The sequence below is a fragment of the Mauremys mutica genome, chromosome 7, assembly GCF_020497125.1.
Source record: "Mauremys mutica isolate MM-2020 ecotype Southern chromosome 7, ASM2049712v1, whole genome shotgun sequence".
Taxonomy (NCBI): Eukaryota; Metazoa; Chordata; order Testudines; family Geoemydidae; genus Mauremys; species Mauremys mutica.
The window spans coordinates 69,625,962-69,650,379 of record NC_059078.1 but is presented as its reverse complement, the minus strand read 5'-3'; the positions used below and the strand labels follow the sequence as shown (position 1 = coordinate 69,650,379).

Below are 24,418 nucleotides of genomic sequence, written 5' to 3'. Positions count from 1 at the left end.
TTAGGGTTCTTTTAGTAGCAGCACTATCTGCAGACTTAATATGAAACGTACAGGATTATGCTGCCACTAAAATATTGTTCAATGCTGCTGAAATTTCAAATTAATTCCAAGAGACAAATCATTATTCAGCTCTGTCTTTAGCACAGATATAATCCCCCAAATTAGTTTAATAAAAGCAATTTTACAACTAATGAAGGTTGATATTGTCTTTTTGAGGATACTGGCTAAATGGAAAAATTACTTTTTAAACAGCAAGTGAGTTAGTATCAGTGATGCATTAAGGTCTGTGTGCGACACAGAAAAACTTTGGAGGAAAGAAATAATTTGAGGACCATTGAATCAAGTTACAGAAGAGTTGGTATGAAATGTGCTGAGGAAGCATTTTGTTATTTCATTAAAAGACTAGACTGGTCTAGCTTTCACTCGATGTTTCAAAATTTTCTCTCTCTCTTTCTCACACACACACTCACACGCACATGTCGTCTTTATGCTGGCAACCCCCGCACTCCTAGTAACACTGGGAAATTTCCCAAGAATTACCGGCCATGTATGTAGGGACAGAGTCTCAGCTGATGTAAATACATATAGCTGCCACTAAACCTACTGAAGTCAACAGAACTAGGCCAATGTATGGCAGCTGAGGATGTGGCTCGTAGGCTTTGCTATGCTATGGTTTTCCAAAGTTGAATACACAAACTCTGGCTTTTCAGTTTTGTTTTGACATACCGGTAATTCCTGTTTCTAGATGAGTATTGCATACACCTTTAACTTTTTCCATAACTACTGGCACTGAGGGATACCAGTCTGGTACTCTCCTATAACCAATGTATAATTCAACAGTGAACGTTTGCTAACCAACAAGCAAGGGCATTCGTTACAGAAAGTGATTGGGGCAGAGGGTTGAGATCGAGAGCAAACTTTCCCCCTGTGGAATTCTGTGGGTTTCTAAACTTGTATTTTAGGTTAATTTCTCTTCTCATTCCCCAGTTAGGACACTGGGCTACTCTCCTCCCTCATAATGAAGTAGCTTAAATCTGAGAGAAAATACCCTGGAAAAATTAAAGAAAAAGAGTGTATTTTGGTAGTATTCTAAAGAACAGGAGAAAACACACTGAAGCCAAAGACAGGAAATGAAAACCATTTATGGTGGCAAGCCTACATTTGGAATAATCAGGCCTTTTCGTCTTTAATACTGCTACTCACCTCCTCATTCAATAGTACGGTCCTAGTCCACCCACTCACCCAGACATAATATTTCCCCCTCCCCGTACACACAGTTTCCTACTATTGACAGACCCTTTCACATCCTGATCTCCTGTGTATCTGCTCTTGGCTATTTTGAGCCTGTTTCTTTTCTATTGCCTGCCAATGCATAGACACTGAAGTGCTCCGAATGCTACTACAGCATGATTGATAAGAGAAAAGCTTGCAGGGGCTTACTAGTGCCACTACAGACAGCAGATGGAAGAAACAGGGATCACTGGCACTCTGGAGATTTCAGGGGAGCTGCAAGAGCTAAGGCAGCAGATAAACAGCTGTGAGTGCAGGGATGGGAAGGAGGAGATGGCTCTGGGGACTGGTAATGGGAATAAGGAGCATTTCACCTCTAGGTCATCAGTTCAAAACAGGTCCAGGATGTTAATGTCTGAAAGGCATTACCATCTGACAGATGTTCGATGGGCTCACGCCAGCTCCTAGTGGGCAAGAATCAATATGGCCAAACAAAGGAAAAATTCATCCTATTTAGCAGCCCTATTGGTAGTCTCAGCAGAGAGACCAAAGGTGGAATGAGTATGGAGAATGAAGTATCGCATATCACTCTGGAATGGAGGTTCATACAGAAAGTATTATAATGCCACTATGGAAATCAGTGGTGCAGCCGAACCTACTGTACTCTGTGCAGTATTGGTCACTCCATTGCCAACAGAATATTACAGAATTGGAGGGGGGAGGGTGTCAGAGAAAGAAAACAAAAATTAATAGGGCCTGTGGGTCTCCCAGAGCCTCATAGGCTCACATGTTTTGGGACTGTCTCAGGGCAGAAGTAGGCAGGAGGAATAATATAATGGAGCCCTCCTAAAAAGTACAGCCCCGAACTGTGTTATGGGATGTATCTAGGGCCCTACCAAATTCACAGCCATGAAAAAAGCATCATGAACCGTGAAATCTGATCTCCCCTGTGAAATCTGTCAGAGATGGCAGGGCAGGGCTAAAGATGCCCCAGCCAGGGCTCCTACCATGCCTCGGACTCCAGCTGTTAGTCCTGGCTGGGCTAGGGAGGGATGGGACTTCCTCTTCTCCTGCAGGGGCTGCTCTGCACTCCTGTCCCACTTTCTGCCCCATCACTTGGGTCACTGCACAGGGAGCAGCCGCAAAGCTTCAGCGTTAAGATTGAACTTGCAGTGTGCCTATGTATTGAATCTTATATGGTATAAAGGTGGTGTGATCAGAAGTACATTTCACCATCCAGAATCTAGTCCATGTATTTGTATTATGCCAGTGGCTCTCAAACTTTTTTTACTGGTGACCTCTTTCACATAGCAAGCCTCTGAGTGTGACCTCCCTTATAAATTAAAAACTTTTTATATACTTAACACCATTATAAATGCTGGAGGCAAAGCGGGGTTTGTGACCCCCTGGGAGATCCCAACTCCCAGTTTGAGAACCCCTGTATTATGCTTTGTTTAATTTTTAGAAACATATGCCACACAAGTCATACTACCCAATTATCCCTTCAACATGCATTTCACTAAAACATGCCAATTCCTAGAACAGCTTATGAAAGAGCCCTAGAACAATACATTGCTGATAGCTGGAAGAACACTCTGAACAGATAAACAAGATTAAGAAAAAAAGTAAAAATGTAGCCAATGTTAGCCAATAAACTGTTTTCATATAGGAGAAAAAAATAAAGACACGGGCAGTATCTTATTTCTTTTGGAAACATTTCTCTACACACAAATTTAAAAATGCATGCTAACACCCTTTAAAAAGACATGAAACTATGCTTGGATCTTCTCCACAGCAAAATAAAATGTTTTCTAGTACAGGATACAGCAATAACCATTCTGAAAGGTTACATGATGATAGAGTATTTAATTGCTCTTATTTAGTCTGCTTTAAAGCAGTGCAGACCAAAAAAAAAGCCCAAATAGAAACAAAAAACACCCCACAAGAAGTCCTATTTTCAGAGGAAGGTACACCAAACTAAGGGCCCGTCTACACTGAGTTTTTCTTTTCACACCTGCGTAACACAAATCCCTGATGTGGAAGTGCTACACAGTATAATTTATCCCAGCCAGTATGGAATCAGGTCGTAGCGTGTCTATATTATGGGGTTTACAGTGATGCAGCTAGGTCGGTATAACTTCAACAGTTCTAAGAACGCAGCATCAAAAATAGAACCTATTCTGCCCGCTTTTTGTTACCGTGAAACTCCATCTTTCCCAATCGCTGTGAAACTCAATGAAGAAAGTGTAGCTTGTGAAAAGTTCGTTTAAACTGTGGCTGTGGCTACACTTAGCACTTCAAAGCGCTGCCGCGGCAGCGCTTTGAAGCGCTAAGTGTAGTCAAAGCACCAGCGCTGGGAGAAAGCTCTCCCAGCGCTGTCCGTACTCCACCTCCCTGTGGGGAATAATGGACAGTGCTGGGAGCTGCGCTCCCAGCGCTGGGGCTTTGACCACACTGGCGCTTTGCAGCGCCGCAATTTGCAGCGCTGGAGAGGGTGTGTTTTCACACCCTGCTGCAGCGCTGCAAATTTGTAAGTGTAGCCAAGCCCTCAGAGTCCCTTTGGTCTACCATATACAAGATTTCCTTACAAAGGCTTAGAGGGCTTAAGATGACTTTGGATGGCTAAGTCTGTGCATGAAAAATAGCCTCCCAAAAATAAACTTCCGTTTAAAAAAATGAGCTGCAGAGACTCCCTTTGGAGTTCTCAGATAATGGCAAGATAAACTAAGAGACAAGGGAAAGCACTAAGACATTTTACCTCCAGGAAATAAAACTCTCATACAATGTTAGTGTCTTTTATTCCAGTTGGGCATTTACCAGTGTGTTACATGTGACAGCCTTGAAGACAACTCAAGTATAAGGTTAATAAAGGTTTATTCAGTTCTATCCAATACAGAGTTAGTTGGGTATTTCTCTATATTTATCTGTGTTCATTTCTCCTCTGTATCAACTTTTCTTTTGAAGGAAATACACCTCTCCCTCGATATAACGCGACCCGATATAACACGAATTCGGATATAACGCGGTAAAGCAGTGCTCCGGGGGGCGGGGGGTAGGGGGCTGTGCACTCCGGTGGATCAAAGCAAGTTCAATATAACACAGTTTCACCTATAAACACGGTAAGATTTTTTGGCTCCCGAGGACAGCGTTATATCGAGGTAGAGGTATATATGCTTAAAAATCTGGCACACTTATATTTAACCTGGTTAAGACACTATTTGTTTCACATGTAAAAAACTAATGTTATTTAAGGAGTCATTTTACCTGTACATTGTTTTTCTGTCACTTGGCTTCTCTAGTCACAGGCCGATGGGTATTCCCATTCTAGTCTATGCCATCCCAACAGAGACAACCAATAACCTTCATATGATTTTTATGACTCAGGACACAGTAGTTTGCTCTGGATTCCTCAACTGAAAATCCTTAGGGGTATGAAGGAAAACTACAGTGTACACTTCTAATCCCTAAATGAAACTCCCCTAGTGTCAAGTGAGTAGTCTTGCAACAGGTTGATAAGACCCCCACCAAAAAAATACAGCATTAAAAAACCTAACCATTTTTAGGTTCAGTGCAGGCATCAACCCAAACTTATGGGTTTCAAACCCTGAAGCATGGTAGGCTAAGGAACCAGACAGTGCTAACACTGCTGCCCAAGGTAGCACTTGCTGCACCCTGTCTAAACTTACAAAATTTAATGAACGCGAGAGAGCACTTCCAAAATAGTCACTTTGTACAAAGGGAATACATAGCACAGGTGCAAACTGCTCTTCACTTTACAGGAAGTGCATCGCTTTCTGACCTGCAAATCTGCCTGTTGTTGGCTTCTATTTCTTCGGTCACGACAAACCTACAGACACTGTCTCTTTCTTGAGATGTCCCAAAAGGACAAACTAGGCATGAGTTTTTACAGGCCAATCAAGAGCTTTGGAGTAAAACTGAATATCAATTCTTGGAGGTTAAGATGCAGATTAATTCACTGAGATTGCATTGTATGCCACGTTCCCCTTCCAAAGGGGAACTATAGTCTCTTCCCAGGCAAGGAGACTTTCCTTCCTTCATTCCAAGCTACACTCAGGAAAAGCAGAGCAGGACTAGTTAGTGGTGTGCTGTAAAATATGGCATCCAGTTTCTTTATCCTCACAACCATGATACAGCTGCTAGAGGATAAAGCCTTCATAGTAAGTGTAACGAGCCCTATAGTTTCCTCCAAACCAGGCTAAAGTACCCAACAGAGGCCGAAAAGTCACTGAATATAACATGCAGCCTGCACTGAGTGTGGAGAGAACTCTTCTGATCTAAAGGCATTCCTGGACCATTTCCATTTCCTGAATATGTCGATTGCTTTTCAGGGACCAATCTACAGGAACAGTTAAACACATCTGCTGTGGTGACCTCTTGATGGTAAAGAGGAGGAGAGATAAGAAACATCTGCTTATCAAGGAAGAGTATTTGACCCAAGCCCTCTAGTATGCCTGTAGATCTTTCCGAACACCCACAGATCTGACCAGCATACTATGGCTAAAAATAGCCTCTCAGAAGGCCAGAGTGATGTGGGATTTTCTAACTGCTCTCTAACACTGAATATGTACATCAGGGATCGGCAACCTTTGGCCCGCGGCCCGCCAGGATAAGCACCCTGGTGGGCTGGGCCATTTCTTTACCTGCCGCATCCACAGGTTTGGCCGATCGCAGCTCCCGCTGACTGCGGTTCGCTACTCCAGGCCAATGGGGGCTGTGGGAAGCAGCACAGGTCGAGGGATGTGCTGCCCGCCGCCCTCATTGGCCTGGAGCGGCAAACCACGGCCAGTGGGAGCCGCGATTGGCTGAACCTGCGGACGCGCCAGGTAAACAAACCGACCTGGCCCACCGGGGTGCTTACCCTGGCAGGCCGCAGGCCAAAGGTTGCCGATCCCTGATGTACATGTTTATTTGGGTCTCTTTTTTGATCACTGACGTTATCACATGATCCCTTAACGCTTAAGGCTCGCCTTAACAATTCAACTCATCCAATGATGCATGCTGCAGGAAGACCTAGTAAAACCCTATTCGCCGAGGTAGAATTATAAGAGGTAGAGCTGTGTGTACTTCCATTTGGTCTTGAGGAAAATAATGGAAGAAAATACGAATAGCATGTGACCTCCATTTCAAGTTCCAAAACCCAGAACTGCTGTTACTTCCCACCCACACCCGCTGCAGCCTTGAGACCCATGGTTTGGTACATTTACTTCTCCCTAGACAGGTTACTGGCTCCTGCCTTTCCTTTCATGTAATATTTTCCTTCTATGAGCCTTGCTTTTTTTTTTTCTTAATCTCTTCCATTCCTTTCCTCCCTCACAGCTCCTACTTCTTCTTGTCCTTTGCTACTCTCCTCCTTTCTTTGTCATCCATTATTGTCCTGGGGTTTTATTGTTTTCTCACCTGCCAACCGGAAGATTGCGTCTCCCCCTCTTCCCCATGTAAGGTTCTTCTCCACTCAGTATCCTTTACTCCCTTCTGTCAGACTTTCCCAACAGACCCTGGACACAAGTCACAGGAGTTCAATGCTAATAGCTGAGACAGAAAGGTGGCACCTGGTGTGATCAATATCCCAGAGTTTACTGGAACAGGAAAATATTCCGGTTTCAATAAAGCCACTGAGACTGCATTTGCAGACCAAGATAGTCTCATTCAATAGGAATATCCATTCACAAGACGAACTGCTGAAGAAAAGCTTAAAAGAGAAGAATGGTTTGTGGTTAATGAGCTGGTCTGGGATGCAGGAGCTCTAGGCTCAATTTTAGACTCACCTACAGACTTCCTCTTTGACCTCATGCAAATCACTTAATCTCTCCTTGCCTCAGTTCCACAACCATGACATAAGGGTAATTCTATTTCTTTTCTCTGCCCTTTCTCTGTCTTGTCTCTTTCGAGTGTATGATCTCCAAGACCAGGACTGAGTCTTACTATGTGTAGCGTCTAGCACAAGGTGTCCCAGACCTCTGCTGGGGCCTCTAGAAGTTACCACATTAAAATTTAAAGGAGCATGTCAAAAGCATTTTTTGTTCATGAAAAATGGCCTTCCATTTTTAAAGGTGAGTATTTTCACAGAATTGTTCAAAATTTTCTAATTTTAATGAAAACCTGAAAAAGTTAGGTTTTTATAAATTAATTTTTTTCCAAACAAAAAAAACCTCTGACAATTTCAGCAATATTTTAACCAAGTTTTTTCATTTCTTTCCATTTTTCATGGATTATACTTACCATTGTCCAAACAGCATTAATGAGAGATTAAAATAAGACGGAGAGTTTTTCAGAGAAGTCCAGAGAACTCCTTTTTAACAGGAGGAAGATTACTTCCTCTACAAGAAGCCTGTGTTTGCTGTTCTCGGGGCCAATGGCTCTTCCCTGGCTAAATGCATCTACAGTATGAAATTTTGCAATGCTGTTTCAACACAGTCCTTGAGAACAGGTATATATTTTTGAAGTTTAAACAAGGCCACGGTGTCATATTGTGCAATTGCAATGGGACTGGTATGTTCGCCTCTAATGTCATCACTCATCACTAATCTCACTCATGCAAAAAGCTGTATCGATATGGCTATAAAGCTTCCACTAACCAGTCACTCGAGTGGAATGGCCCCATCCTGTCCAAGATTGAGGCCCTCCCACTTCATCCTCCAGCCCAGTCTGGATTGGTTTTTTTTACAGAGTCTCAGAAGGAATGTGTGCTTTTCTTACAATGAGAAAGAGCAGGTTTGCATAATCTTAACTGCAGGATCCCAGGAGCCAGAACTAATTCAAAGCTCTCCTAATTTGAGTTGGGGATTCTACACTGTGACAGCAAGACTTAGGGAATGGCTCTTCTCTCTAACCTTGTTTGAGTGATCATCTTTTGTTTCCATTACTCCAGTTTGCAAGATGACAGCTATCAAGACAGATTCCAGAATGCCTTTTAAAATGACACATGTCAAAAGAAACTGTTAAGAGCATCTAAACAGAAGGGTTTGCGTTAATATTTAGCTTGCCAAGAATCACATTTCAATAACAACTGATTTATTCTCTCACACATGTGCAACAACAAAAACATTGCCTGACATTGTTTTTCTGATTTTTCTTTAATTAAAAACATACACTTTAAGACACACTCGCACAGTTTATAACAGAAACCCTCATCATTTGAGCTCTTAGCACTCTCAGATTGTAATGTCCTTGTGCTGGCAAAAAATTAAAAAAGCTGCTCTTTCTGTGAAGCCTCCGGAAATACCATAGCAAACATTCCTGCTCTACAGCAGTGAAACCATGTGATCTGAAGGCACAGCCAGGAACTTCTTTCCTCTGAGTTTCTTCATGGAATGGAAAAAGGAAATTTTTCCTTTGAAGCCAGAATCCATGGCCAGGACAGCATACACAAGGTTGTTTTTAAAGATTATTTGGCTGAATTCTCTAACCCATGGCTGGACACATCATATGATTTTGCACTGAAAGGGTCAAGTCTTTAGACATATATTCAGATGTAGGGCACAAACCCGAACGAACCTTTCAGGACACTGCTACAAAAATATTCCCAGGGTATTCTAAAGCAAGGTTTTAGCATTCTTGTTCTGCACTATTCTATTTCTTGATATAAATAATTAAGAGGTCTTTCCCTCCAGTGAAGACTTGGTTAATTGCTCTCTCTTTTTTTTTTTTTTTGGTCTTCCCTTTTTTCAGTTTGGTTTTTGTTAGTACTGTTAATGAATGGATTTGTCCATGCAAGTTCTGCTAAGTGTGATCAAAGATGATTAAAAGCATAAACCTGAATAATAGCCTTCCATTTTTATCAGTATTTGTAAGTAATCATTTATGATGAAGGGGGAAGTGGCGGGTCATACAATGCTAGTTCTAAACCAGTGAATATTTGTTTTCTTGATTTAAAAGAAAAAAACACACAAAAAGGAAGGCAGCACTGCAGTAAAAAAAATACAGCAAATGGCAGGCACACACCACTAACTGGTTCTAGTGGCCATGTCAGAAATGTTTCTTATTATCGGAGGCAAAACTGGGATGGCATTTTCTGCTGGAAGCAAGATTTACACTATACCCTCCCCCCACACATACACACCCTACGTATAAATATTGGTCAAACAGTTTTTTCTCATTTGGTTCTTGAAATACGCAGTGGGTAGGAGCAGGAGGCATTTGGAGGTGAGGCTGGGAAGAAACATTGATGAAGAAATGCTTCAGGTCAATCATCTGCACCTCACCAAGATGTATCATTGAAATGCTGGGAAGCAATATTGGTAGTAATAGATGAGGGAAGTCTATTCGATCATTAATGTCAATCCCTCTCAACATTGGCTCTCAAATTATGATCCTTGGACCATGGGCTGGTGAGCTGCAGAAAGCTGCATGGTCACATGGTACTAACACCTCTTCCTTATTTCCAGCTGCTAATTTGCATTAAAAACAACTGAAAATACATTAAACATTTCCCTAAAGTCACTTCCCCACTTATGCTGTGCCATGTAGACATTCTTGAGAGTTGAAGTGGAAATGGTCCACATGATAGCAAGTGAGAGGGCAGTTGATTTATAAGACAAAACGTGAACCACACTGCAAAAACACTTGAAATCCACTAAGGTACTCTGGAACTATGCCAAAGGCAGAGATGCAACAACCTATCATCTTATGTATTTTAAATACTATAAAAAATAGATTGAACCAAACAAAGAGTAGAACAAGTTTGAAGGAAATGTCTAAATATGACAAAAACAAATAAACAAAAGAATACTTGTTGTATACTTTTCATTCCTCACTACACCTAGATATAAATACTAAACACTACTTCATTGAAACTACTGTTTAATTTCTACTAAGGGACTGCTAGTTTGTTTATTATAAGTGCATGTTTACTGGGAGCATGCAGAACATACTATTTTACAGCTGGAAAGGCCAGTGCAAGCGTCATTTGTTTGTACTGTATATTAGAATCAACAGAATTAAACCAAGGTAGCCAATGAATGTTTATACCGAGGGCTTTGCTAGCAGTGTTTTGTCATTGGCATCAATTGAACTACTTCTCAAAAGAGCTGATGAACCTTGATAGCAACCAGATGAGTGGTTAAAGCATAATCCATGATGCACTGGCTAGAAAAGACAAGAGGCCCATATGTATTTTATCAGCTGAGAATAAAAATCTTCCTACCTGAGTTCCACAAGTGCCTTCTTCCTCTCAGGAGCTGATGACTATTTCCTCAGTGCCTTCAAATAACACGATCCATTTTCCTACAATGAAATATAGATGTGTTACTCACACATCCTCATCGGTACAATGCAGCAGCATTTAAGCTGCAAGAGCAGATCTGCAAAAACTCATGGAACTTTAAAAGTTCTAAAAAGCAAGATGTGGGGGGAAAGGATTAAGATTTGGGACCCCAGGTTCTATAACCAGCAATTCCACTGATTCATTGTGAGACTAAGGTGAACCACTTCATCAGTTTGAACCTCAAAGTTTGCTCATCTGTAAAATGAAGATGGGAAGCTGATAGTGAATTCTACTAAAGTGAGTATCCAGATTTATTAACCTGAAAAGTAAATATTCTTTCTTCAATTAAATGCCATGCTGAACTCTCTTTCATTTTCTTTATGGAGAATTTTTGCTGAATGTTATGAACTGTCATTTTAAAAAAACACAACAACCACCCGGAACTTTGCTTAGGTGGAGGAGACAAAATACCACAAAACACCACCCTGTCTGAAGCAAAACAAAGCAAATTTACAGATTACTTTGGCACGGCCCCTTGACTTCTAGGAAATGCTGTTTAAATCCTAAAAGAAATACTGTAAGGCGGGGGGGGGGGGGGGGGGGGACAATGGAAAGTTTACTGGCAGCATGGTGTTACATGCTGTCTCAGCAATCAAGCAGGGTATCCTTATAGGCTTTTGTTAATAGGCACTAAAACTCAGAATACTGGGCAGAAAAATGAAGAACGTTCACACACAAATACGGTTTGTAATCCTTTTTATTCATTTTCAACTAACTTTTACACAAGGATTTTTTGTTTACAAGAACATTCATGAAAAGCCAGTCTTCCGAAGCAGAAAATATCCCACGTGATTTCAGTGCCCAGTCCATCAGCAACCGCTAATGATCAATTATCAGGAGTTGAAGCCAGATAGTTAGGGAACAACTCAGACACCGCAAAATACTCACATTCAGGGTTAGATGATAAATGTAGAATAATGAAAAAATGTAAGTTATAATTACTTCCTATTTGGATTGCAGGAGCATTTAGTTTGATAATAGATAATTCACAAAACGTAAAAAAGCTAAAAATTAAATTGTTTGCTAAGAACAGCATCCTCAACTGAAATAAGTATATTGTCATAAAGCCACATTCTGCCTCAGAAACTGATTTGGCTGGATTACTTGTCCAGGTGAAAAATAACCATTTTAGGAAGCCTGCATTTTGGCAGACACTATCGGTGAAAAATTGATCTTTATGTCTCCTGACAATAATCTCTTTAAAACTCCATTATGTATTTGTTCTCTTCCACAAATTCCTTCCCTCTCCCCCCACAATTTTAACTTCTTTCTACTAGAGGTTAAACTTTTGTTTCACCCAGCAGAGGAGTCAGGAGTCCTGGGTTCTATTTAGGTTCTGCCACGGACACACTATGTGATTCTGGGTAAGTCACTTCACTCGTCCTCAGTTTTCCCACCTGTAAAATGGGAATGATGATACTAATCTTCCTTTTTAAAGTGCTTTCAGATCTATGGCTGAAAAGCATTATGCAACAGTTGATCATCATTATTATTAATGATCCCACATTATGGATTCTCCATTGCTTTTTTAAAAAACTGGCCCAAATGCATCTCTTCCGCGCTGTCCATATCCTATACCTCCGCTGACACTTGCTATCACCAACCCATTGATTCAGTATCCCAAAATTCTCTCTGTCCTTCTGTCACTTTCCTGTAAGTACTGCACATGCAGTGAGGCAGTTATATAAGCAGTGCACCATGAAGAGGAATTGTGTTATACGAACATAGACAATCTCTCCCAACAAAGCTTCCAGTTTGCATATCAACATTGTCAGTGCAATCATGGCTTGGAGAAGACAGTGCATGTCTGCTGCTCCTGCAGAGCCAGCAGAGAGAGCACAAGAACCAGTTTGTGGGACCCAAAGGAGTCTTGGCTATGAAATGCTCGATCATTAAAATCCAAGGCACTTGGTATTAGATTATTTCTAGTACCAAAGGCATGTGTGGTGCATTACAAGTTATAAAAGACTAAAATCTCTGCTCTGAGGCAATGGCACTCTAAGATCAATAAGTGAAAAGACAACCAACACATTACATACAGACTAAGAACATTGTGGGGGTGATGGAGAGACAACAGTGTTGTCTGCCAACTCTTGTGATTTTATCACAAGTCTGACAATATTTGGTGTTTTTCTTTAAGCCTCAGCTCCTGGAATCCTGTGATTACATGAAAATCTGTTTCCGTTTTAAAAGAAAGGCAGCTGTCCAATTTCTAGCTCCCAGCGTTGTGCAGAAAAGTTCAGAAACGTGACCCAAGTGCACACCCCAAAGACTCGAAAAACAAAAGACAAATAAAAAGAACCCAAAACATGGGGTGAGGTGGCAGCGCGTGGTTTTATAAGTATAATGACTTTTAAGCCAATCATAATTTTGGGCGCCTGATTCATGGTTTTTGAACACTTGGGGTTGGTAATTAGCAATTCTGCAAGAGTAAACAAAGGGAAAGGAAAATATAGCTTGAGATTGTGCAGGACACACACAGAGCAAATCATGCACGATGGCCAGTTTAACATATTTCTCATTTAAATGCATCTCCTCGGTGGTTTATTGTCAGGCCTTATGGAGCAGGGTTTTTTTAAGGCAGGATTAGAACAAAGCCTGTTCCAAGCACAAAAGGGGAGCAAGGAAGAAGGTCTGAAGGCAAGAGTGGGAGCAGGATACACAGGGAGCTCTTAAACAGGAGGGACTTGTGCAGGGGGAAGAAGAAAGAGGTGAGCAGAGAGAAATAAGCAGTGATTTAGCCGGAGAAGTGCTGAGCAAAAGCTTGGAAGGCTGAGGGAAGCCAGTGAAAGGGTACAAATAGGGAAGTGACATGATCCAGTGTTGGATCTTAAAATCTGCAACCACTGAGGCTGCTCACAAGAAAAGAAGGCTTTCCCTTCCTTCTCACATACACTGGCCCGACATCACAGCTACCAGCCTTTTGACACAGGACGGTCAAGACTTCTTTTCAGAGCCAAGCAACTCTGCTCCGTGGTCATCTGGAGAGGTCACTGCTGAGAAACACAAGATATTCCTCCTCAGCCGGAAAACAATCACATTGCGTCCCCTTGAGCTCCCAACTCCGTTGGCCCAAGGAAAAAGAAGAGAAGTTGTGACCAGGAGTCAAACCCCCATCTCTTGAAAGACTGTATAAAAAACTAAAAGCAAAACCCAGGGAAAGTGAAAGCAGGAGAGACCAAACAAGTGAACCCCTGGCAAACCAAAATGGCCTCAGTTAGCCCCCGAACCTGCAAAAACTTACACATGTGCCTTAAGCACATAACCACAGTCTCACTGAGGCCTAAATTACGGTGGGTGCAACTAAAAATTTCATTCTGGTTTTAGAGTTATTACCTATTCCACTAATATTCTCATTAAAATGGATGATACCTTTCAAGTCAGGAATACCCCTAATACCAGAATGAACAGTTTAGTGTGCTAGAAGCTTTGCATCCTCCTTCATAAACACCGTATCCAGTATTATAATTGTATCCTACAGGGGAAGCATTCAACAGACACGCTTCCTAAATAAGATTGTTAACTCACAAGTGTACTATACTATTCAGGAAAACAAACAAACGTAAAAAATAGTGTGTTTAAACATCAAATATAACCTTCATTATGCAGCCAGTGTTATAAGTTAGTTAACTGAGCCCTCTATAGGCTTGCAAAGTTTTTGCAATGTTATTGCTCCAAAATTTGGTGTAGCAATTTATATTCAGCATCATTTAAACTCTCTACATATTTTTTAGGCCCCTTCAGAGCTCCCACCAAAAAAAGGGGCAGTGTCTGCTAGTTTTATAGTGAAGAAAAGCCTAAGAACTAGTGGTACAGATTTTAAGTGCCATATTGCTAAAGAAATAATGGATATAGATCAAAGAGCCTTGTCACAGCATAGATGTAATAAGACCATTTATTTAACTAATCTCGTTAACTCTTCTTTCAAAATGCACACGGGTGCTTCCCTGTATAGCAGCACATCATCAGTCTGTGCTCTCTCCAAAGCACAAACACTGCTCCCTTTGTGTACCCCCTGTACAACACCTTAAAAAGAGGACAGGCTTAGATAACCCCACATATCAGTCAAAAGAACTGGCTGGCTGCACGAGGCCACAGTCTGTTTCTTTCCCTGTAGTTGTGGACAGACCCCTGCTGCATGCTTGTGAGCATCAGGGAGCAGCCTGTTTTCCCTGAGCTCCCACTGAGGGCAGTGACGGCTCTATATCCATTATTTCTTTACCAGTATGCCCCTCCTCCCAGCAGAGGGCTGGTGCCCTAAAGGCATAAATGAACCCTTCGTCAACAGCCATGTGCTACATAATTTCTCTTCCAACAGCAGCACAGGGTTCTGTAGGTGCAGATTACACAATGAGGCAGTGATTATGAAGCTGCCTTAGGTGTACACTTGGGTGGCTTATCCATGCTATCAAATTTGCACTGTATTATGTTCACACTGTAACACAGGGGTCTCAAACTCAAATGACCCCGAGGGCCGCATGAGGACTAGTGCATTGGCCCGAGGGCCGCATCACTGACACGCCCCCTTGCTGCCCCTGGCCCCACCCCCAATCCACCCCTTCCATGAGGCCCCGCCCCTGCCCTGTCTCTTCTCCACCTCCTCCCCTAAGCGCGCGCAGTTTTAATAAATATATACACTCAGTAATGCACCTCACTCAAAGGACAAAACACGCACTTAGATTTACTGCCTAAGGCTCTGGGAGGGAGTTTGGGTGGGGGAGGGGGTCTGGATGCAGGCTCTGTGCTCGATGCAGGCTCCAGGCTGCGGCAGGGGGTGGGGGTGCAGGCTTTGGGACAGAGTTTGGGGATAGGAGGGAGTGCAGGGGTGAGGGCTGTGGGGCTGAGGGCGAGGGGTTCATGATGCGAGGGGGCTCAGGGCTAGGGAAGAGGGTTGGGCTGTGGGGTGAGGGCTGTGGATGAGGGGTTCATGATGCGAGGGGGCTCAGGGCTAGGGAAGAGGGTTGGGCTGTGGGGTGAGGGCTGTGGATGAGGGGTTCATGATGCGAGGGGGCTCAGGGCTAGGGAAGAGGTTTGGAGTGTGGGGTGAGGGCTGTGGATGAGGGGTTCATGATGTGGGGGCGCTCAGGGCTGGGGCAGAGGATTAGGGTGCGGGGGGATGAGGGGTTCATGATGTGGGGGCGCTCAGGGCTGGGGCAGAGGATTAGGGTGCGGGGGGATGAGGGGTTCATGATGTGGGGGCGCTCAGGGCTGGGGCAGAGGATTAGGGTGCGGGGGGATGAGGGCTCTGGCTGGGGCTGAGGATTAGGGTGCAGGGGGATGAGGGGTTCATGATGTGGGGGTGCTCAGGGCTGGGGCTGAGGATTAGGGTGCGGGGGGAATGAGGGCTCTGGCTGGGGCTGAGGGTTTGGGGTTGGAGAGGCTCAGGGTAAGGGAAGCCTGCCTTGCCAGTACTGGCGGAGGGCAGGCACTAGGACCCTGCACCCTAATCCTCAGCCCCAGCCAGAGCCCTCATCCCCCCACACCCTAATCCTCTGCCCCAGCCCTGAGCGCCCCCACATCATGAACCCCTCATCCCCCCGCACCCTAATCCTCTGCCCCAGCCCTGAGCGCTTCCCTTCCCCCCCCCCCGCCCGGCCCCGGCGGGTCCCGCTTCCCTTCCCCCGGCCCGGGCCCGGCGGGTCCCGCTTCCCCCCCCCTTACCCGAGCGCGTCTCCGGCGGTCCCGCTCAGAGCCGCGTGGTGAGGGGGCGGGGCTGGGAGCTCCACGCCGAGCGCAGCGCTCAGCCCAGAGCTCCCAGCCCCGCCCCCTCCCCACGCGGCTCGGATCGGGGCGGGGCTCAGGCGCTCGGACGGAGACTCGGCGCTCTATGCGCCGAGGCTCCAGGAGAGGGGCGGAGGCGGGAGCCTCCGCTTTTCTCTTGGGGGCCCCTGCGGAGCTCCCCTGGGGAGCTCCGCGGGCCACAGGGAAGAGCTCCGCGGGCCGCATGCGGCCCGCGGGCCGCATGTTTGAGACCCCTGCTGTAACATGTTGCTTAAAAACAGCTTACTATGTACTTTTCTCCTAAATGACTACAACCGATTGACTAGTGGGTGCAGTACCAAGAGATTACAGCTGGTCAAGAAAGGATTTTTTTCCCCTGTAAAAAACTGATGAATGTTTTAATTTTATCAACATTGTCAGGTTTTAAACTGGAAAAATTTGGGTTTTCAATGGCTGGGTGGTGGGCAGTTTTGTTCCATTTTCAACCAGCTCTGTACAAGATGTTTCACGTATGTACAGAAGTTTATACATTAGATTGTATTATTTGAGAGAGAGCATCTAATCACAAACTGGACTGGACTGCATATACGCTTAACTTTGCAACTTCCAGACTTAAGTGCCTAACAGTGCAACCTTAACATTCTGTTACTTTCTTAGGAAAGCGTATAAATCCTCAGACTTCTCCATGCGTCTTATGTGGCCAGGTACCTCCCAGAAATGGAAGTAGCCTCCTCTAGCCCATCAAAATACCCAGACTCCTTTGCTGCATACAGCCACTCCTAGCCTGTTCTGCAAAGATCCCCATATTAGAGAGGCAGGCTTTTCAAATCTGTTCCCTGACCCTCTGCTTTTTGAGGACCTGGAGGCCAGTGATCCAAGACCATGACCCATGCAACCTGGCTTTGCAGTTCAGTCAGATCAAGATGCCATGTACAGATTACCCCTCCACGAACTACCAACCTGAAAGGGCTACCATGAGGGTGACCAGACAGCAAATGTGAATAATCAGGATGGGGATGAGGGTAATAGGAGCCTATATAAGAAAAAGACCCCAAAATTGGGACTGTTCCTATAAAATCGGGACATCTGGTCACCCTAGCTACCACCCGGTCAGGTGCAGTGCATGTGGAGCACCATTTGTGTGGAGAGCACTCTAATACTGACTCACGAGCATCAGACAGTGGTCACTACTAGACCGGGTTCAGCATTTTTCAATGGCATAGATCTGAGAAACAAAGAGACACATCCCAGAATAGCTGACAGCATGGTGGTTAGGGCACTCAAGGGATGTGGGGGACCCAGGTTCAAGTCCCTGCTGAGAACCAGGAAGAACAAAAACTTGCATTTGTTTCCCCCACGTCCAAGGGGAGTGCCTTCATCACTGGGCTATTGGCTATTCTCTCTCTCTCAAAAAAAAATTATTTTGTTTATAGAAGGGTCTCAGTTGCATATAGAACAGGGAAATTTCGGAAATTCTGTGAAAATTTTCACAGGGTGGCAAAAATGTTTCCTATCCATCTCTAGTCATTATGAATCTTGGCTGGAGCTGAACCACTGAGATGGGAGATCCTGCTTTGTATCCTGTTACCAGGAACACCAGCCATTCAGCTCCACCGCAAGCGTTCTTAGTCTATTTCATATTTCTAATTTAACAGAATCCTCCTCCCCCCTCCCCCCAGCTGTAGCTAAACACACAAACTATCACTCTCTTAGCAGAGCAATAGAAGTGGTCTGTAGGCACAAAGGTTCTGCTTCTGTCATTATTAGAGCATCAGATTCTTCTTTACGTATGGCCACTTGCCCGCTGAACACATTTGCAGAGAAGCAGAAGTAACTGATTTTTCTGGTGCATGTGTTGGATACCAAAAAACCTGTAGGCAGAAAGGGGTCTCTTAAAACTACACTTAAAGCAAAGACTAATGATGTAGATGAATCACCAGGTAGTTCAGCAGCTATTACTGCTAAGAGAAAAGGTCTGAGCAGGATAACAAGGATAGAAAGCAGTATTCATGAACAAGACTTATATACAAGACCAAAATACTGGGAGGCGGTAGGGAGGAGAGAAAATGTCTCAGGTTCTCCTAAAGTAGATCATTGCCGCATCCAGCAATGAGCCTCCCACCCAAATGTGTGCTATAAACTTAATTCTCAAATGACAGTATCGCTACTGGGTGCGTAAACACTGAGACAAGATTAGACATGCTTGTTTTTAACTATTCATTTCTCTCGCCAGTGAAACCCTAACAGCATAACTTTGCTATCAAAATTATTACCCTTCAGAATGTATGTTTTTAGCTTTCTACATAGCAATTATGTCTTAGTGGGTTATTAATGTAAAGTGGCAAAAAAAATCCAAAATGTTTCAAGAAGGACAAATTTACTTGGTGAGAGTCCAGACACAATCAATCATGCACAATTCGTAGGATGATTCTGTAATCTGGACAGAAACTGAGTTGACACTAAAGCCATTTTAATTGTGGATTAAATGAAATTTAAAGATATAAAACACCAACATCTAATGAATTTAAGACTTTATTTGCTGGGTCTAGTAAATCTATCATAGTAGTCCTGGCCACACATGGATACATTTTTAAAGAGAATTGTTTGCCTCTGGGATCTCCACTCAAGGACTATAGAGCAAAACAGTGTGGACTCTCCAAAGAGTTTAATATATAAGTGCAGTTAGCCAATGTGTTTTATTATAGCTGACTGAAAGAGAAGTATATTTCATTAAAACTATTGAAAAAAAAGAAACATGTTTTTTCAGAAATGACTGAAATAAATGATTTTTCATTTTTTTTAAAACAACTTGCTCATCAATGGAAAAATTTGCTTCATTTTGCTTCACCCTAACCCTAACCCTATTTTGGTTACATTGAATTTTTCAGCAATTTGTGCATGTGGGGAAATACTTCAGCCAGCACGAGGGATTTAGTTTTGCATCAGATAACAACAGGATTCTTTATTTAGGTGAATTATTTATCTGGAATTTATTTGAAGGACCAAAAGGTCCTTAAGTTTTAGTTCAGTCTCTCTCAAATAATGATATGAGGAGGTTTCGTCATTTTGAAGAAAGTTTAAACTCCTTCATTCTTGAAAAGAAAAGAAAAGAAAAAGAAAAGAAAAGAATGTTCCAGGTGGTAAGCTAGAGGCCTGCATTAGCGAAAACAAGGCCTACCTGCCAGAAGAAAATCATAATTCTGATAACTCAATTTTGTCACCAACCAATATAGATCATTAAAAGTCTACATATCATACACTAACCTCTCTGGTTAGCAGATATGTAAAAGCCTTGAGATATCAAACTGTATCCTAAAGCTGAGTATTTAACACAAGAACATCCAAACATTGCTCACACGTATACCGGCACAGCCAAGACCTTTTCCTTCTCATTTTTCTGTGTGGCATCTGCAACTTTGGCTCACCACAGCAGAAAGTATTCTAAGTTACAATACTGTATCCATTTCCTTCTGTCACTGTACAAAGCTGCAGCATCACAACTTAAAGGAGATACAAGCACATTATCTACTTTGATTCTACAGTTCCAAGCCCTTTACACTGGATTAATGTCACTTAAATCCAGCACTGAAGAAAATAACTAGTCACACAACCACGCCTCAAAGGAAAAACCTTCATATACAGGGGTTTGTTGGTGAGAAGCAGAAGGCTCGAGGGCTTTTTTTCCCCACTGCCTTCCAATTTGTTCAGTTACAACAGATGATCGTCAAGAGCTCTCCTCACTGATTAACTCAAATAAGCAGTTATGCAAGTACCCCCAAACCGGTAGCCCTAGATCTTGATTTTCTGATCTTTGGATTTGGAGAGCTTTAGACTAGGATCCAGGGCCTGCACTCATGACAAACCCTGTCAGCAGGCCCACGCTGAAATTCGAAACCATCAGCGACACAGAGAAGGAGTTAAAAGCAGAAAACATTGCAAAATTTGTGTCCAATATGCAGAACTGACTTGAAAGACAATCTGAAGTTAGCCTCAGGATCTTTGAGGTTTAAAAATTTTATTAAGATGATGTTAAAACTACAGGCTCTTCCTAAACTCTGCTATTGATGAAGATGGCAAAATTCAGTTAAAGTGCTGTGGCATTTAAGGGGAAAAGCTACCTCCTTGCACCCCACTACTCACACCCACCTAAACAGTTCATCTGTATCACTGTCTATTCCCTCCACAACAAAAAGGGTCTGATCCTGAAAAGTGATGAGAATTTGTCACTCTCATTAAAGTCCATGGAAGTTGCTAGTCCTTAGGACCCCTCAGATCAGCAGCTCTGGCAGTAGAAGATACAGCTCAGCTAAGGTATATTTCCATAGAATGAATACTCCCTATTCAGGGGATTCCTCCCCACCCCCACTCCCTGAGCAAACAAACATATAAGGGGGGTTGGAAGGGATAAGTGAGAGAAAGGAAACAAGCAAAACAAGACCCAAGCATTAAATATTTACATAAGAATGAAATGTTTCATTAATTACATACAGAATCAATTTGCAGCTATTTTCCTTAAATTTCTCAGTCAAACCCACAGATTTGCAGCACTTTGAACTGCGCTGCACCAGTAATTGTGGATGAATATTTTAAATCAGTCTTGAATCACTGTATTGCATTCACGAAATGAACTAATAAGTTGCTCATGTGTGGACTACTAATGTCTTTTTTCTTTCCTAAACAGATGGAGTGCAGTCCTGAAATCAGTTGCATTTGCTATTGGGAATCTTCAGGAAGAGACTTTATTATAAAGAGATTCTTAATTTTTCTGTTTTATTAAAAAAACACAACTCGCTAGCCTGTGTTAAAAAAGGAAATTATAACAGATTAAGAAAAGCTCAAACAATTTGCAAAGACAGGACACAAGTTTTAGAGTGATATAATTCATCAGAACATTGCAATCTTCAGAGAGAGGCAATTGTGAAATACAATTATAATCTTATCTAAGGGACGGACATTATTGCCAACTATTGCATATATATTACAATATTTCTATTTATAGTCAGATAGTTAAAATGACATACACTGGCACACCAGTTTCCCAAATCTGACAGATATGTTCTAAGCAGTTTACCAAAAGAACAGGATAGTTAATTGTGACTATTTTTGAGGTGGTTTCAGAAATAATAATCTAAATCCCCAAATTTAAAGCAACTGTAAAATTCTCCATAGATTAACCTCCCATTCTTAACAAGAATTAGGATATCCACCCATGCTCCACAGTCATTAAATGTAAGTGTGAACAATACAAGAAAACTTAAGGAATGCTTTGCTCCCCTCTTTGCAAACACAGTCTTAACTGTGATGCAAAATAATACAGTAGAAAAAACAGCATATGACCCTCTGCATAATTAATGCCACTTCTATTGACTTGATACATTATGCAGGATATTAAGCTCCAAAAAAGGAACTTCCTTTAAATTAAGGGACAGGTGAATACCCTTACATCACCTGTAGAAGGGTGATATTTGCTTTTTTTCACTAGGTGTCTATATAATGCTCTCAAAACAAACACACAGGGGGCCAGATCCTGCCCAGTGATAGGGAAGTTTTGAGCCAGGCCCTCATTCAAAGATGCCGCCTAAACCCATGAGACCTGAACACTTGAAAAGACACACATACACACACCCCTGTGAAAAGATGTGGGGGTTTTCTTAGTGATACAGAGCCATCCAGTAGCAGCTCCCATATTACAAACCATCCCCCATCACTACTACCTCCCTAGCAACCAGAATAGGAGATGAAGGCAAGTGTCCCTCTACCTGGATAATCTGTAGGTGCTGTAAGAAGCCATTGTAGATTAGGAGAGCCTTTGGACTGCTCTAATTTATACCAGGGGTTAGACCATATTTACTCGCCCTTCTCCAAAGCTGTGCTGACTGCTCCTTGATTGCATCTCAGGATCCGGACCAGGATCTCAGTTTCTCTCTCTCTCCAAATGGAAAATTATTAAAAACTTAAACTCAATATACACACCGTGTTGTGTGAAGCCTACATGTGTTTTGCAAATCCAGAGGGGCAGCCTGAATACCTCCAGTGCTCCCAGCCCCAAAGTTCACTAGAAACTTTTGAATTCAGTTATATCTTTATTTTCACACTGGGTTAGCAAACCTCATTTTCAAGAGAGGGTTATAAACCCTAAATTTAGAGTTTAAACAAAGTCAACAGTATCTTTTTAACAAGATGAAGATAGGTGCAATCCCTGTATTTATTGGACATCACTAAATCTGTGTGCTTTGTGGCTTACAGATCACTGGGTTTTCATGACCAATCTAAATCAATCTAATATTTATTTCACTAAGTGATCATAAGGCTCAAGTGTTACTTAGTAACCAAGAACTCAAGGATAGAGATACCAATCTCCCATCTGTCTTTTGTTTTTTCTATAAAACAAACTGACAACCCATCTTAACCACTGTAACAAGTACATTATTCTTGAGCATCGAGGAAATCAAAACTAAAGTGAGAGTGTAAAAGTTGAGACAAGTCCTGTTAACGTGGCCAAGCTTTAAAGAAGGTACCTCGTCGTTTAAAAGTTACTGCATATCCTTTCACTGCTGAATTAAACTAAGACTGCTGTCTCAGTTGCATTAAATTATTAGCTAATTAGCCCTGACTAAGGACAACAGAGTGTTTGTGCTGGCAAGCTGTGAAAAGAACACTTCAGCAAAGAAGATCAATGGCATTTTTGTCTGGCTCACAATAAGAAAACTGCTGGCCCGGGTTATGAGTTTAAGCCATCTTTCATTTGGCAGACAAGACAGCCCTAGTGACAGATCAATACAGTAACTTTATGATAGGCTGCTGCTCCTGCAGATGGCAGAATCATAAACAGGCATCATTTTTAAAGCCATGAGCAGTGTATTACTTGGACAAAAACTACCTGACCTTTGGTAATATTTACATATTTTTTCCTTTTTACGTAGCAAAGAGATAAAACTAGTATGATTTGTATCCAACACAGCACAGTGATGTCCCTCCAAGATCAGATGTCCTTTGGGGGGTAGCAGTGGTGTGAGGAAGTCAACCTTTTTGGTTGTGTGCGTGTGTCTTGCCCCTGAGTTATTTGATCTGATCTGGGGTCACTGACGGATCTGTTTATTCGTCTATTTTTAAAATATTACCAAGGTTTCCCACAGTGCAGAGGGGCACTCTTTCATTGTTGTTTAGTCAAAATTTGACTAAAGAAATTTTCACATCGTCATTTTATTCTTCACCGCTCCATAAGTATGAAGCATTTGTATGTCAGTTATTGCTGCACATCAATATTGGGGTTTTACTAGGTATGTTGCTGCTTTTTCAAAAAGATGACTGAAAACAAAAGAAGGAATTCATAATTCTATTGCATAAATGATTAGCTCTGAAACCAGACAGATAGAACATAAACGATAAGACTTAAATAAACTCTGTAGGTCAGATTTTCAGCTGGTACAAAGTGCTGTCATTCCACTGAGGTCAATGGCGCTACAACCATTTACACAAATTGATCATCTGGCTTTTTGTTGATAGTAAGTTTTTTACCGTAAGTATGGCGTCAACACAGAATATGGTAAATAAACCCTACATACAGATGGCTTTCCTTTGCCTCCATTCCTGGGACTGTCTTCTTTTAATAATAGAAGCATCTGCCCAAGAGGGAAATGTTCAAAAAAAGCACACAGGCACTGTACTTTTTGGTCTCTGCAAGCGATTACCATTAGCCTCAATACAAGGGGGGGGGGGGAAGGGAAGCTATTAATGAGCACGATGCAATAATTGAGCTGGCTGCTTCTTCACATATGGCACTGTGGTGCAAACGGAGCCAATTCTATACTGCATCCTGGGCACCTGAAAATGAATGATTAATTTGATCCCTTATTTTACCTCAAACCTGAGAGAAAACAGCACTGTTTTCCCCTAGATAAAATTACTTAATGATCATCTATTAAACTGTTAACTTTATGAAAACATTGGAGAGATAAGGCACTGTTTTTCTAAAAATAACGCTGGTGGCTAAGTCACCCAAAACTCTACTTAGCCCAAAAACTAAAACATCAAGGTCTTCTGTAAAACATTACAGGGATCAGGTTTCATTAAGGCAGGGACACCCCATATTTAACGTATTTCAAAAACAAATCCAATTTCATTACGCTAAAGGGAGGGGGGAAAAGGTTTGAACAAAGTTTCACGTTTATAATCTCACTTCTT

At 42.4% G+C, this 24,418-nt stretch overlaps 1 protein-coding gene across 4 annotated transcripts in view; it reads right to left on the bottom strand.

Moving 5' to 3' along the window:
- The window catches only part of ZMIZ1 (zinc finger MIZ-type containing 1), a 525,799-nt gene that overhangs the window by 325,840 nt on the left and 175,541 nt on the right, over positions 1-24,418 (bottom strand). For all 4 annotated transcript variants that reach the window (XM_045023882.1, XM_045023878.1, XM_045023879.1 and 1 more), the window contains exon 4: positions 10,394-10,473. The gene's annotated coding sequence lies outside the window, so the exon portion shown is untranslated. The remainder of the gene's footprint in view (positions 1-10,393; positions 10,474-24,418) is intronic.